The sequence below is a fragment of the Nyctereutes procyonoides genome, unplaced genomic scaffold (assembly GCF_905146905.1).
Source record: "Nyctereutes procyonoides isolate TBG_1078 unplaced genomic scaffold, NYPRO_anot_genome, whole genome shotgun sequence".
NCBI classification, from domain to species: domain Eukaryota; kingdom Metazoa; phylum Chordata; class Mammalia; order Carnivora; family Canidae; genus Nyctereutes; species Nyctereutes procyonoides.
Window position 1 is genome coordinate 9351574 of NW_026575144.1, and position 15577 is coordinate 9367150.

Consider the following 15577-nt stretch of genomic DNA (forward strand, 5'->3'; position numbering starts at 1 on the left):
TAAAGCCATATGAAATGGTAGAAACCAGATGGTTCAACACCCCAATGTAGAAAGTAAGGCTGTAAGTTTTATAGAAGATAATGTAGAAAAAAACCTTGTTCACTAGGAATGGAGAATAACTTAAACAGAATCCCAAAAAGCACAAAACATGAATTAAAATATTGACGAATATGATTGCATCAAATTTTAGGAGTTCTGTTCAACTAAGAACTCCAGAGCAGGGGCACCTGGGTGGCTCAGTGGTTGAGCATCTGCTTTTGGCTCAGATCATGATCCCAGAGTCCTAGGATCTCCCTGTAGGGAGCCTGCTTCTCCCTCTGCTTATGTCTCTGCCTCTCTCTCTGTGACTCTCATGAATAAATAAAATCTTAAAAAAAAAAAACTCCAGAGCAAAGTTAATATTTTGTATTTATTTAACAAATACTCCTATACAACATACTATGTGCCAGCACTGATCTAGGTGCTTCAAAATACTGATCTCATGTTCTTAGAAGCCCTATGATATGGGTACTATTTTTATCCCCATTCTACAGATAAGGTGCTGAGCTGCACAGAAGTTAACATACTCAGGATCATATAGTTAATAGTTAATGGCCCTAGCCAGAAAGCAAACCCAGATTGTCTAGATGCAAACATCTAGAGCCATGTTCTTGCTTTTTCTTCTTCATTTTTTTTTTTTTTATAGGTAAGCTCTATACCCAATGTGGGGCTTGAACTCACAACCCCAAGATCACTTTACCAACTGAGCCAGCCAGGCCGCTGGGAGCCACATTCTACTTTGCCGCACAGCCACTCCACAGAGTGGTGCTACTTGTTAAAGTGTGTCTAAAATGTGTCTAAAAACAAAGGACTGATATTTAGAATATATAAGGAATTCCTACAAACCAGCAAGCATAGAACAAGGAAGCCAAACGGAAAAATAGCGTGTATGCCAAGTATAGAAATAGGCAATTCACAGAAAAGGACATCCATAAGGACTGACAAGCACATGGGTGAGATATTCAAATTCATTATTATCAGAAAAATGAAAGTAAGCAACAAAATATCACAGAATACCTCTTGTGTTGGCAACAACTGAAAGGCTGGGCAGGGTTAAGTGCCCTGCTGTAAACTGGTACGGCCATGTGCCCAACAACCTGATGGTTGCTCTTCCACGTAGGTATATGGACACTTAGGACCCAGCCATCCAGCTCCTGAGTAGTTCTGTCTTAGCTCATTTGCATTGCTAGAACAGAGTATCATAAACCAGGTGGCTTATAAACAACAAAAATGTATTTCTCACAGTTTGGGAGGCTGGAAGTCCAAAATGAGGGCACGAGCAGGTTTACTGGCTGGGTAGAGGCCACTTCTGGTTCGTGGGTGGCTGTCTTCTCCCTGTGTCCTCACGTGGCACAAGGGTTCAGAGAACTCTGGAAAGTGTCTTTCCTAAGGGTACTTTTCCCATTCATATGGGTTCTGCCCTTGTGATCTAATCCCCTCCCAGAGGCCCTTCTCCCTAATCACATTGGGGTTAGGATCCAAACATGTGAATTTCAGAACACAAATATTCAGTCTATAGCAAGTACTCATAGATGTCCTAGAGGGGATGAAGGCGATGAATACATGGATGTTCGTCTCCGTTTGTTGTGGTGTTGTGGAAGTAGGGTGATCTAAGCATCCATTTCCAGATGAAGCAACATACCCATAAGGTAGACAGGCACTGTGGAATCCTATGCAGCTGTGAGAAACACACACCAGATGTACACACAGCAGTACAGACAGATCTCAAAAACATAGTGTTGAGTGAAAAACGGAAACAGAATTAGATCTAGAGCACATTACCATTTATTTAAATTTTAAAAACACATGCATACAAAACTACACCACATTTTATAAATTACATTTATACATAGTTTATGCACGAACTGTATTTGGATAAACTATATGTTTATAAACAAAAAAGCAGATATAGATACAGATCCAAAATGGGGAAGGGTTGCCTATGAAAGAAAGAAAATGGAAATGGGAAATGCCTATAAAAAGAAATGAATAATGAAAATTAGAAACCAGAGTAGGATCTTGTACAGACAATGAGGATAATGTGCCCTGAGCCAAGAAGTGTTATTAACTCAGCCCTCCATGTCTGGGGTTAAAAACAAAGTCCAAAATTACGAAATCCAGTTAGGGACTGATCATTTGTTTTACACAATGGATTCATCCATGATAGGATCACAAGTTTTCCTTATCTACTTAGATTAGTTTGTTTTAAAAATTAGGTTTCCAATAAAACTATTAAGTAATACATTTGTTAAATGAGCATGCCTCTAGGGAGGCTTGGGTTTTTTCTTTTTGAAAAACAATTATATATATCAGACTTGCTTGCTATCTTTGTCTTAAAAAATTATTTTGGTCTAATGTTTAGAGTAGTTGGTTTCCGGGATCCCTGGGTGGCGCAGTGGTTTGGTGCCTGCCTTTGGCCCAGGGCGCGATCCTGGAGACCCAGGATCGAATCCCACGTCGGGCTCCCGGTGCATGGAGCCTGCTTCTCCCTCTGCCTGTGTCTCTGCCTCTCTCTCTGTGACTATCATAAATTAAAAAAAAAAAAAAAAAAACAAAGAGTAGTTGGTTTCCAAAGTAGGGTACATGTACCTTAAAACTAGTCACAAGAATCTACTAGGGGATGGAAACAAATGTTAGAAATTTAATTTTTATCTTACAAAATGAGGAGATTGTTTTGTGCTATTTACTCCATGATTGAAGTTGCAGCTTTTGCTTTTTCTACCTATCAGACTGTCCCAGGTTGGAAGCAATGCACAGGTATCCTGAGGGACCCTGGAAGAGGTGGCATGGGGTTCTCATTCACTCCTTTCTTCCTGCAGTGGCTGCTGCGTGGTGCAGTGACATGTGCCCCATTAGGTTGTCTAGTTTGAACTAGATTAACTCTTACAAAACCGCCTTAAAAGATTCCTGCAAGAAAACGACAGAGTGAAGATAAAGTTAATCATGTAAGCCTAGTGAACTACCAGAAAATGGCAGAGATGATCCTTTTCCCATCCCTGATACAAACTCTCCATCAGTCACATTCACAAGTAAAAACAGGGACAATCTAATCAGACCTGATGGATAATCAGCCACAAATATTGCAATAATCAAGAAGATGATTTGAAGAATGAATTTATGGCTACTCTTAATCTCCTCAAAGTGTATATATCATGTCAAGATCCTGGCTAATGATAATGAAATCATTATTATGAGTGAGACATTTAAAATCTAAACAAGAATATAGATGCGAGGACAGACCTGTATCCGTTCTTCAGCGATGTTTACAAGTGAGGAAATAGGGATCCCTGGGTGGCGCACCGGTTTAGGGCCTGCCTTTGGCCCAGGGTGCGATCCTGGAGACCCGGGATCAAATCCCACGTTGGGCTCCCAGTGCATGGAGCCTGCTTCTCCCTCTGCCTATGTCTCTGCCTCTCTCTCTCTCTCTCTGTGTGTGACTATCATAAAAAAAAAAAAGTGAGGAAATATTTCATCCACCACCTTTGAAAAGCTCACTGAACTTAATGATAAATTTTAAAATTCTTTTCAATTCTTCTAATTTCATAACAGTAGACTAACAAAATCATTGTTTTGGGAAACGCATATTTTTTTTTGTCCTGCTGGGGAAGAATGACTGAAATAAAAGATATGAAAAACAATAGCAACAAACTAAAATGTAACCCTTTGTTAGCAGATACTACTGAAAGACACAAGTTCAAATCTTGTTGAGCATTTGAAGAAGCAAGCAACAAAGCAAATTAATTCATTGAGGAAGTTTATTATGCAATTAGATGAAAAGACAGATGTCCCTAACATGGTTTGGCTGATAGTATTTATTAGAGTCTGAATCAATAATGCAATGTGTCTTAAAAAGGCTTTTTTTATGAGCTGCTAAAAGATGCCCTGGAGATGTACTCAACATTAAATGATACTTCAATAAAAATAAAGTCTATGGGAAGACTAAAACTCTGCTATAACCAGAATTCTCATATATATGAGAATATATATATATATGAGAAATTCCAGAATTTCATAAAGCACCTCACTTGAACTTCATTTGCAGACAAGTTACTCTGGCATAAAAGTGGATGTCACAATGCAACAATAAGTGCTGCTAGATGTCTCCAATGTGTTTAGTTTTATAAAAACAAAACCTTTAAACTTTTATTAAGAGTGATCTTGAAACTCTGTACCATAATGGTTGCCTCATGGCAAGATACTTAAAAGACTTATCAATCCAACTGTTCTTCTTTTACAAGGTACTCCAAGTTGGCTGACATTTTCTGTGATGACAAGAGGGACTCAGCAGTTTGTTTGCCAGCAGATTTTATTAAGATTATGTAAATAAATTTTTAAAACACTCTTACTCTTCAAGATAAAAGAAAAGTTATAACCAAGAGTGGGAAAAGAACTCTTTTAGAAACAAAGTTGTGTGTTGGAGAAGGCATTTTTAAAACCAGCCTCTGGAAATGTTTACATCACTATGTGACTTCCTTCCTAAAAACCACCTAAGTGTGACACCTACAGAAACCCTGGTATCTATACATTTTAAAAACTTAGAAACATTAAGAAAATGAAAAGACAGCCCAAAGGATGGGAGAAAATATTTGTTCACATATATAATATCATATAACACACAACGAACACTTATAATGCAATAATAAAAAGACAAACAACCCAACTTAATAGGGTTTTCTCTAAAGAAGATACACAAATGGCCAATAAGCACCTGAAAAGATGTTCAACATCACTAGACATTAAGGAAACACAAATCAAAACCACAATGAAATACCACTTCACATTCACTAGGTAGCTATAATAAAAAAGACAGATAATAACAATCATTACAAAAACAAACAAACAAAAGCAAAACCTATAGCAAAATTGGACTTCTCAAGTGTTACTGATAGGAAGATAAAATGGTGCAGCCACTTTGCAAAAACAATCCACCAGTTTCTCAAAAGGTAAACACAGTTACCATATGACCCCACAGTTCCACTGCTAGGTATGAGAAATGAGAACATATGTCCACACAAAAGTTTGTACATGAATGTTCACAGTAGAATTATTCATAATAACCAGAAGTGAAAACAACCCAAATGTCCATTAGCTGACAATAGATTTTTAAAATGTGATACATGCTTATAAAGGAATATTATTTGGCCATACAAAGGAATGAAGTACTGACACATGCCATGACATTGATGAACCTTGAACATGGTATGCTGAGTGAAAGAAACTAGTCACAAAAGACCACACACTGAATGATTCCATTTATATGGAATGTCCAGGGAAGGCAGTCCATAGGGATAGAAAGTAGGTTAGTGGTTGTCTAGAGCTAAAGGGAAGGGAAAAATGAGGGGGGACTGTAACGGGGTTAGCATTTCTTTTTATGGTGATGAAAATGTTCTAAAATCAGCTGTGGTGATAGATGCACAACTCTGTGGATATATAAAAGACATTAAATTGGGCACTTTACATGGGTAAATTATATGGTATGTGACTTATATCTCAATAAAGCTGATACCAAAAAATCCTTAAAAACAGACCTTTCCAATATGTTTTTTAAATCTCCAGACAATGCATATATAAAGGCAATCCAATTCATTTTAAGAACTTCACTGATTAATGCAAGAAAAGTAGAAATGTAGTTACTAAGTTTTAATAAAGAACTTGGCATAATCAGTAGATACAACTGAAAAATGAGTAATGACACTCAGTGAAGGCCTACAATGTGCCACCTCGTATGGGCAGCTTCCACTTGGACCCAGTGTATCTTCTTTAGCGGCAGCAGCCATTAATCCATGTATCTAAATAAACTGGGTTTATCACAGGCCTTAGAATCACTACATCACTCAGAGTTGAGCCAAGATGTCAAAAGAAAATAGAGAATATGTAAATATTTTTCCCCACTGAGAGAAAATGATTTTTGAACTCTTTAATAAGTAATAAACGTTATCTCAAAATATTACTTGTATATCACTTTGATCTTTATTTTGTGTATATTTTAACATACAAATTATATTAACACAGTTGTACAATAGATTAAATAAAATAAATAACTCACAATTGAGAGTGTAAGCCCAAAACCTTTCCACTGACATGATCAGAGAACATAAGGACCAAGGCTGGAGCAGGGAGTTGAAAGCTGGGAACATCCCAACTTTCCCCCACCCTGCTACATAATTTTGAACAAGGGATGCAACTGTGGGTGGCCGAGCCACAGTCAGCTACCCCGAGAGGAAGGAGGTCCTTGCCTGCAAGGCTCCAAGGAGCCTGAACCTGAAACAGAGGACAAGGAAGTACAAGGTGGACACCCACTTGCCCTCATGGCCTCACAGCTCCTGCTGCTCTGTCCAGGTCTGCCTGTTTCCCACCAGCTGGCCAGTCCTCCCGTCTCCCCAGCTTAGATGATTCGGGGCTAGACTGCTTGGTGTGGCTGCCTGCCCCTGCTCTCCTGGGCAGAACCTCAAAGCCAGCCTCTGGGTCAGGTAAACACACACACCAACCTAGCCTGGAACTGCTTCCTTCCCAAGCAGGGTTAGAGCAGGGAGGAGGGGTGACACTGCTTATAGCAGGCACCATGCCTGATAGGTCTCCTACAGTAGACAAAATAAGAAATGCTAGAATTGGCAGGGTCCCCTGAACAGGCCATCTTCTCCATCCTGCTTTCTGCAGCCAGAGATATCAACTCTGCCCATTTAGGGGCCTCAAGATCCTACCAGGTGGGAGTCAGAGGCCTAGATTTTCATCCAGCTCTGTACAAGGAGCCTGGCCTCTGCAGTTCTGTGCATACAGCACATAGGCACTTTGCAGGTCCTTGCAGGGATGAAGAGAGAGTGTCATGAGGTAAATATGAATATTCCAGAAAGGATGACAATACATGTGAGTACATCAGATGACAAGCCCAACAACCAAGTTGAGACTTCTTAGTGATCTTTCTGAGAAGTTCCTTCTGTTTGGGCTGCAATGGAAAAGCATCCAGGAGCACCCCTTCCTTCCTGAGCCAGAGGTGTCCTTGAATGTTGTCTCCAATATTACAGGATAGGTATTCCTGACACCCTGGGAACACACACAACATAGACTCACTGATTACTTGGAGCTGGAAGGAAACCCAGCTACTACTAACCAGTCCTAACTCCCATTTTACATGCAAGGGAAGAGGCACCCATGAGTGGGGAGTGACATGCCTAAGTTCACACAGATACATAGGCACAAATGCATTTCTCATGATACAAGCCAGTGTTCCTGAGGTGGCCTGCAATTAAGAATTATGGAAAAATAATAATAGCTCCCCCAAAAGCTTTCCACATATTATCTAGAGCAGTATTTTCAAACTGTAAGTCATGGCTTGATTTTCTTGGAAAATCACTTTAGTAAATTAAAACCATGATAAAGTACAGACTAGGATAGGATCTATCAAAGTATATCACTTAAGAATGAGGGTGAGTATTGTTGTCTGAAACTTTCATTTTTATAGGCAGACACATACATGTCTATCAGCACTGAGTATTTTATTTACCTACTGGTTTACTATAAAGTGAATTTCTTACTGAAATCATCTTCAAAAAAGCATAAAAGTGGGGCAGCCCAGGTGGCTCAGCAGTTTAGCACCGCCTTCAGCCCAGGGCGTGATCCTGGAGACCTGGGATCGAGTCCCACATCAGGCTCCCTGCATGGAGCCTGTTTCTCCCTCTGCCTGTGTCTCTGCCTTTCTCTCTCTCTCTCTCTCTCTCTCTCTCTCTCTCTCTCTCCCTCTCTCTCTCTCTGTGTGTTTCTCATGAATAAATAAATAAAATATTTAAAAAAAAAAAAAAAGCAGGGGATCCCTGGGTGGCTCAGCGGTTTAGTCCCTGCCTTTGGCCCAGGGCGTGATCCTGGAGTCCCGGGATCGAGTCCCACATTGGGCTCCCAGCATGGAGCCTGCTTCTCCCTCTGCCTGTGTCTCTGCCTCTCTCTCTCTCTCTCTCTCTCTCTCTCTCTCTCTGTCTCTCATGAATAAATAAATAAAATCTTTAAAAAAAATAGCACAAAAGCCAGTGATCTGAGGATAAACTATTCAAAAAGCAACATGATGGAGAGACAACTTCCTTATGCACAAAGGGGATAGTACTTAGGAATAGCCCAGCAGGGGTGGTCACGAGAATTACCTGAGCAGTTCCTGCCACAGGTCAGTTGATCATAAACTATCTGGTAGGTTATAGGCAGCTACAAAACCAGATGGCCAACCTTTTCACATCCCAGGCCACATCTTGCTGTCTCAAGTGAGGGCATGGCAGCAGTGCCCCCCAGGATGGGCCAGGCCAGCTCCACCCAGCTCACATTCTTCTGCCCAGTGTGCTCCAACTGTTGCTCAACCTCACCAGAATCATAAGGATGTGAGAGGCCGCGGTCCCCTGTGCCTCTTAACAGTAGGGAATGTACTACCTGGATATTTGCAAGGTCTGCTACGTTTCCAGAGGTCACCCTTTTTACACATGGTAAAAGTGTCAGTATCCAGTATCCTCCTGTCTGGATGCAATGGGCTGTGGGCAACAAGGGTGTTCAGCAATATTATGGGTCACACCCCATCACACAAACTGCAAGGGATCTTCTGTAAAGGGAATTGGTACAAATATTTCTTGAAGTAAATGATCCATTGGCAAGGGTTTGACAGTTAGTTGAGGAATTTAAGAACTGACCTTACAATTCAGAGTACAAACCTAGGAGAGCCCTTCTAGATCATCTAGTCCAAAAGTCACAAATGTTGTCTGTAAAGGGCCAGAGAGTCAATGTGTCCACTTTGTAGACCATACAGTCCCTGTCACAACTCAGCTCCACTGTGGTACAGCAAGAGCCTCAAAGACAGGAGGTAGTGAGAGGGTGTGGCTGTGCCCATAAAGCCATATCCACAGGGACAGGCAAGGGCCACGTGACACTAGCCACAGTTGGCTGACCCTGTTCTAGTCGAATCCCCTCTTTTTATGGAATTAGAAACTGCAACCTGGAGGAGGGAGTCAGTCCTGGCCAGATAAGGACTTGCTACCTGGAGACAGCCTACACAGTTTTTTTTTACCAAGTAAAGTCATGCTCTTGAGACATGGAATGCCTGGCTCTTTCTTGCCCAACAGGAAGTCTTAGATTAGATTTAAGATTAAAGCACTGGGACCAAAAGTCAGGCAGACTTAAGTTCAAATTCAGGCATTGCCCTAAAATTACCTAAGTTTTCTAAACATCAGTCTTTCTCATTGGAAAGTGAAAAATAAAACTGCATTCAGCTAGGATTGTCCTGAACTATGTAAAGATAATGATGAACAAGGTGAATATATAGGGCTAGATGTGAGCATGTTGAGGTGAAGGTGAACAGGATGAACTACTTAGGCAAAGGTAACAAGGAAAGGTATGTAAAAAGCCTAGGTATGTAATGAGTGTTCAGTAAATGCCAGCTGTCATCTCCCATCCCTTGTCTGAATTCTCACACCTCTTGTCAAGCTCCCCGATAATCCACCCCCTACCTTACTTAAAAGGACCAAAGATAATATAGGTGAACTTTGAAAACTATAAGATGCTGAGTGAGATGGCATCATACCCTTCTAGATCTAATCCACTCCTTTTTCCCATTCAGATGTCTTTTTCCATGAATATAGTACACTCATCTCCACCTACATTCATCTGTCACCTATTTATGGTGTTCATTTAGGACCAAAACTACTAAGCAAGTTGTCATACATATGTTCTCATCATATGATTCCAGTCACTTTCAAAGGCATCATCTATTCTCTTTACATACTCAAATCCTATGTCTGCTTCCTGAATCAAGTATTATTTTCTCCAGGATGGTGCCCTTGTCCTACTGTCTCCTGATCCTCAGCACCATTCTCACCTCTGATCATTCCTATATTACAGGGACTGAAATCCTGGAAATTACATCTTATTCTCTCAACCAGGGAAGCTTCTGGTCTAGCTTATGCCATTATGCCACTGGAAGATGAAATCTGGAAGATGGAAGAGAAAGGATAAAGTATTGTTCTTCTCTAATAGCAGTGAATAGGTGTATGACCAGACAGCCGACACAGGTTTCATGGTATTTAGGCAAGCTCCCAGAAATCACCTGCTTTAATTCAGCAGGTAGTGGATTTCCCAGTGGTGACCTCCTACAATTCCAGCACTTTCTAATTTTTCTCAAATCCAGGAGTGTTTCTCCTATTGTACCCTCAACCCTGCCAACAATTTTATGAGCATATAATTCCTCATATTACATATTTTTCTATTAAAATATAGAGTAGTTTTATTTTTTATTTTTTTAAATATAGAGTAGTTTTAGAGATTTTATTTATTTATTCATGAGAGACACAGAGAAAGAGAAAGAGAAAGAGAAAGAGGCAGAGACACAGGCAGAGGGAGAAGCAGGCTCCATGCAGGGAGCCTGATGTGGGACTCGATCCCAGGTGTCCAGGATCAGGGGCCCCGTTGAGCCACCGGGGCTGCCCCAGAATAGTTTTAGACCAAACTTTGACTGATACAGTCATTGGAGCCCTGAAATGAGTTTTCACCATGAAAATTAAATATGGAATTAGCTTAACAACTGTGTGGCAGGCATGCAGAAACCAGGATCAGAGTCTAGAAAAATGGCACCCCATATTCTGTGGTGGTAAAGCACTTGGTAAAACTGCCACCTGCAATAACGTGGAAACCACCTGCCTACCAACCAGAGGGCTTCAGGGTAACTAATTGGAAAGAACCAGTGTGGTGGTGCTCGCTTCAGCAGCACATGTACTAAAAACTGGAAAGAACCAGTAAGTTAGAGTGTATCGGCCACTACTGGCTTTTTCTGGGCGAGATATATAAGATAAGAGACCAAGAGAGACCTGACCAATGAGTAAGCAGAATGAAAGGAAATATAGTCTGGAAATTTGGGTGTTGAAAGGTTGGAAAACCCAACTATTTCTAAAGTCAGAAGTCCAGTAAACTTCTCAGCTGAATAATTCAGTCTTTCACAATGATCACGTTAAGGGTATTGTTTCCCTAATAATTTTCTTGAATAATAACAAAATGGCCACCATTAAGTTGATAAGAAAGAGGAATGATTATTGTGAATAATAATTAGTAAAAATAATAATGGAGGAAAAAAGAAAAATAATAGTAGTAATAATGTCTAGGAAATATGCTCTGGATGTGTTACTAACCCAGAACTAATATGGAAATAATGGACTTGGGTATTCTTCCAGAAGGCAGAATCATGGTTGTGATGGTTTTAAATGTCTAAACTTGCTTCTAACAAATAGAATAAGGTGATGGAATAATGTATGACTTTTGAAATAAAGCATTTTAAAAAGACATTGTGGCTTCCTTCTTTCTCTCTTAGATAGCTCACTCTAGGAAGCTAGCTGCCATGGATGAGAACACATAAGTAGTCCTACGAACTGTATCATGAGCAACTGAGACTGCTCATCAACAGCCAGAGAGGAACTGAGGCCTCAAACCTACGGTTGTGTGGGTTAGCAACTCCTGCAGCCTTAGTCAAGCCTTCAGATGACAACAGCCCCAGTCAACATACTAACTGAAACCTTAGGGGAGACCTTGAGCCAGAACCACTCATGAAAGCTACTTCTAGATTCCTGACCCTCAGAAACTATAATATAAGTAAGCATTTATTGCTTTCAGTTATAAATGTTAAGATATTTTGCTATGCAGCAATAGATAACTAATACAAAGATCAAATCAAAAGGTGGGGGGAGGGGCTCTTCACAATCTGTCCACTAGGAGTTTAAAACTACTGTAAGCCTACTGCTTTTCAATTTGTGTCCAGTTCTAGACGAACTTGGCAAATATGAACTTCTACTGTGATTATCCTGTTTTTGTTCTATCCTTCATGTTCAGTTTATGAGGATGTGGAAAGACAGGTATTTTAGTCTTTAGGGCATTAGACCATAAGCAGCTACATGCAGACTGGTGGGGAGGACTGCACATCATTTGTGTGTGATCATTAAACTGGATGCAGAGACTGGATGGGATTATGGGATGTGCTTCTTTTAGGGAGAAATAAATGTGGGAGAAAGATAAAACAGGTATTTAATGACCAGAAGGATAGACTATGGCAAACACAGTAATACTATGTATTTCCCAAATCCCATTTTTCTTCTCATCTCAGACACATAGCTGAGTTCTATTTCCTAGTCTCTCTGTAGTTAGTAGGGCTAAACAGTTCTGACTAAGGGAACATGGGTAGAAATGTCCATAGCACTTCCAGGTCTGGCCCCTAAAAAATCTTCTGAGCCATTATTCTTGCTTTATTTCCTCACTAGCTGTCCATATGCAGTGCATCCAGTGGAGGACTCAAAGGCCCAGGTTATTGCAAATCTTCTACAGGGAAGCAGCCCGGGTCCCTGCATGTATCATGCACATGCATGTACACGTACCCACACATTCACATACACACTTGACTACCAAGTAAGATAGAAATAATTTTTTTCTTTTTTAAGTTTTATTTAAACTCAATTATTAACATATAGTGGTGTATTATTAGTTTCAGAGGTAGAGTTCAGTGATTCATCAGTTGCATATAATATCCAGTATTCATTACATCAAGTGCCTTCCTTTATGCCCATCACCCAATTACTCCATCCTCCCACCCACCTCCCCTCTAGCAACCCTCAGTTTGTTTCCTATAGTTAAGAGTCTCTTATGGTTTTTTTCCCTCTCTGATTTCATTTTGCTTTTCCCTCCTTTCTCCTATGTTTCACAAATTTGCATGTCATCCTTGCACAGAGGCCATGCTAATCTTCTCTGTATCATTCCAATTTTAGTATATGTGCTGCCAAAGTGAGCACTAGAAATAAGTTTTTATTTGAGTATTTGTTATAGCAGTTACCTGCCATTACCAAAACAATTTAACTCCTTTGCTCTGAACTGCAATTTTACCAAGAGCTGGTGCCAAACTATTTCACAATTATATACGCAGGCAACCCTTGAGTTACAGCAATCCATATTTACAATTCTCTGACAACCACCCTATGATATTAGCTATGGTATAGTAAAACCAGAAGAATATAAAACCATATATCCCAGGAGGGCTTTTGTCATGGCCTGACACTGCCCTCTCCTTTAGTGGTTAAGAGCATAGACTCAAATTACTTAATTTAGTTCTCATATCATCCATGTAAGAAATGAGTTATTATCAACAGTTTGCTACATCTGAGAAATTCAAGACACTAGGAGGCCTGGAGCCTTGCCCAAAGTCATACAGTATTTCTATCCAGCTCTTCTGACTTCAAATCCAGTGGTCTCTCCCACATATCATAATGCAAGGGAAAAAGAAAGCCCGTCTGTGGCCTTGGGGTTCTCTATCTCTCTCTGCAAGTTTTATTGCCATATGACTTCAAACATGTAAAAATAACAGACAAGATAAGCACACATCACTCTTCTTCCCAGTTCTAACAAGACCCTTCCCAGACACAGATGATTCCATTCCCAGCTGGAATTGCTTTCCTGGAGCAGGAATTTGAATTTCCCGTGGGAACAGATCCTCCTACCCCATCCTTCTATGTGTAGAATCTACAGGGCTCTTCCCATCCCTGTTAGGCCAAGGAGAGGTACCACTACAACATTCCTCTGGGGAGAAGAACCTTCAAACTGCAGTAATCTGGACTTTATCTGCTTTGAGAGGTTAATACAGACCTAAACCTCCAGTCACTAAGCAAATGAGCCAACTGTTAAAATTGTCTTTCCCAGTTCCTGATCCAATAGAACATATCTGTCCTGTAGTGACACTAGAATTACCACAAAGTTGGAACAGGATTCGCAGGAAAACTCAATTACAGATTGCAGAAGCTGTAGTATTCATTTCATTAGCAGGTCTTATCAGTGGCCCTAATAGTGCAAATACATGCATCCCTCCTCTGGGTACAAGGGAAACCAAACATGTGCCTTCTGAAACAGATGGATGCTAGAAGCTGGATAAAGCATCATTCCAACAAAAAGCAGTTTTTACATCTGCCAGCAGCCAGAGATTGGATCTCGGAGGCCAGACAACCAATGAGCTTTTGCCTCCATGATGTAATGCTTCCAACGTGGAATCTTACTGGGTGAAGGACTTGTCACTCACTCATCAAAGTTTACAGTGATGAAATCTGTGGAATCCAGGGTTTTCTCTCATAGTGAACTCTTGCTGTTTTTCTCTCCTACAATTTACTTCTGAAATTGTAGATTTCTTGGGCTTTTGTGCATTTTAGTTTGTTTAGCATAAAAAGCCCTTTGGTTCATAGACTTTCGAAGCCATAAATATTTTCTGGACATTGATGCTCCATACTTTTCAGAGTGCTGCTATTATTTTTATCACTTCCACTTTATCCTTGGAAACAGTTGGGAGCAGAAAAATATCCCAATTGCAGTGATTCTAGAGGTGAGAACTGTTGAACCCAGGATACAGATTTTAAAACCAGAAAGGAAAGAAAGGAGCCATAAGTCTGAGTGTGGCTCTGGAAATATTTTCTGGGCTGTCAATCGAACCACTCCCACCTACACATGTCCCATTTCTCATTGTGCATTAACTCAGCAGCTTGCTGCCACACCCAGGCCTGTGCTGGTCAAGGGCCTGTGTGCAGTACAGTGTGGTAGGAGAATGAGCCCGCTGGGCTGGTCTCCAATCCCAGAGGCCACATGACCTTGAGTAAGTCCGTATGTCAGTGTGAGCTTCAGCTTCTACACTGTAAAGTGAGCCTACCAATGTTTCTCTGGCAGAGGGGTTGTCAGGATTAGAGGAGGGCATGCACATGAGTCCCTGGCACAAAGCTTGTGTTCAGAAAATAGTAGAATAGCGGCTTCAAAAGGTGTCTGTCCCAGCAATGGGCTTCAGGAGGGCTGGGAGTTCTAGTCAGTGATAAGGCATCAGGGAGCATCCACAGAAGGCGGGGACAAGGTAACTTCCTGGTGCTGACCAGGTAGCCTCATGCAGATTGAAGACCATTTTTTCAAGAACATAGGCTCAGCATTGCCCATGTGAAGTTCCACAGTGTCCCCAAAGCAGAGGAGCCCCACCAGCATGGCAGTCACACTTTCCACGAAGGTTGTGTGTGTGGAAACAACTACTTTCCACCCAGGAATGTGTCCACAAGAACTTCACTGAACCAGATTGCCTTGTACTTGAGACATCTCTACCCACATGTAGGGGATGCCTATGCATTGAGAGAAGTGGGAAAGGAGTAAAAGGAGAAAATGTGCCTGATTTCTTATGACCAAAAACTATACTTCTTTCAGTTTAGCATGGTTTTAGATCTCAATACTCAAAAGCACCAGGCAGATGAGGCCCAGAAGTATACATTCCTTACAATCTGAGGACAAATGGAGATAACAGCCTCAAGAGAAGTGGCGTGTGAGCCAGAAAGATCCAGTCAAGGCCTCTGGGGAAAGAGAATGAGGCCAGTGGCAGGAGGGTACAAGTCCAGAGGATGGGGAAGGAGACCTGAGATCAAAGACTGGCCCTAGCCCTCCCCCATCCCTATCCCTCTGGCCTCCCTCCACACCCTCTACCCAGCCACTAAGACAGCTGCCCTGCCAGTCCTGTACCAGCTCATGCAAGGAA

At 41.1% G+C, this 15577-nt stretch overlaps 1 non-coding gene across 1 annotated transcript; it reads right to left on the reverse strand.

Annotated features, from left to right (window-relative positions):
• Positions 1–12720: 12720 nt before the first annotated feature.
• Positions 12721–12827, reverse strand: LOC129499277 (U6 spliceosomal RNA). Its single transcript, XR_008662328.1, has one exon. It is a non-coding gene; the product is annotated as a U6 spliceosomal RNA (small nuclear RNA).
• Positions 12828–15577: the final 2750 nt, after the last annotated feature.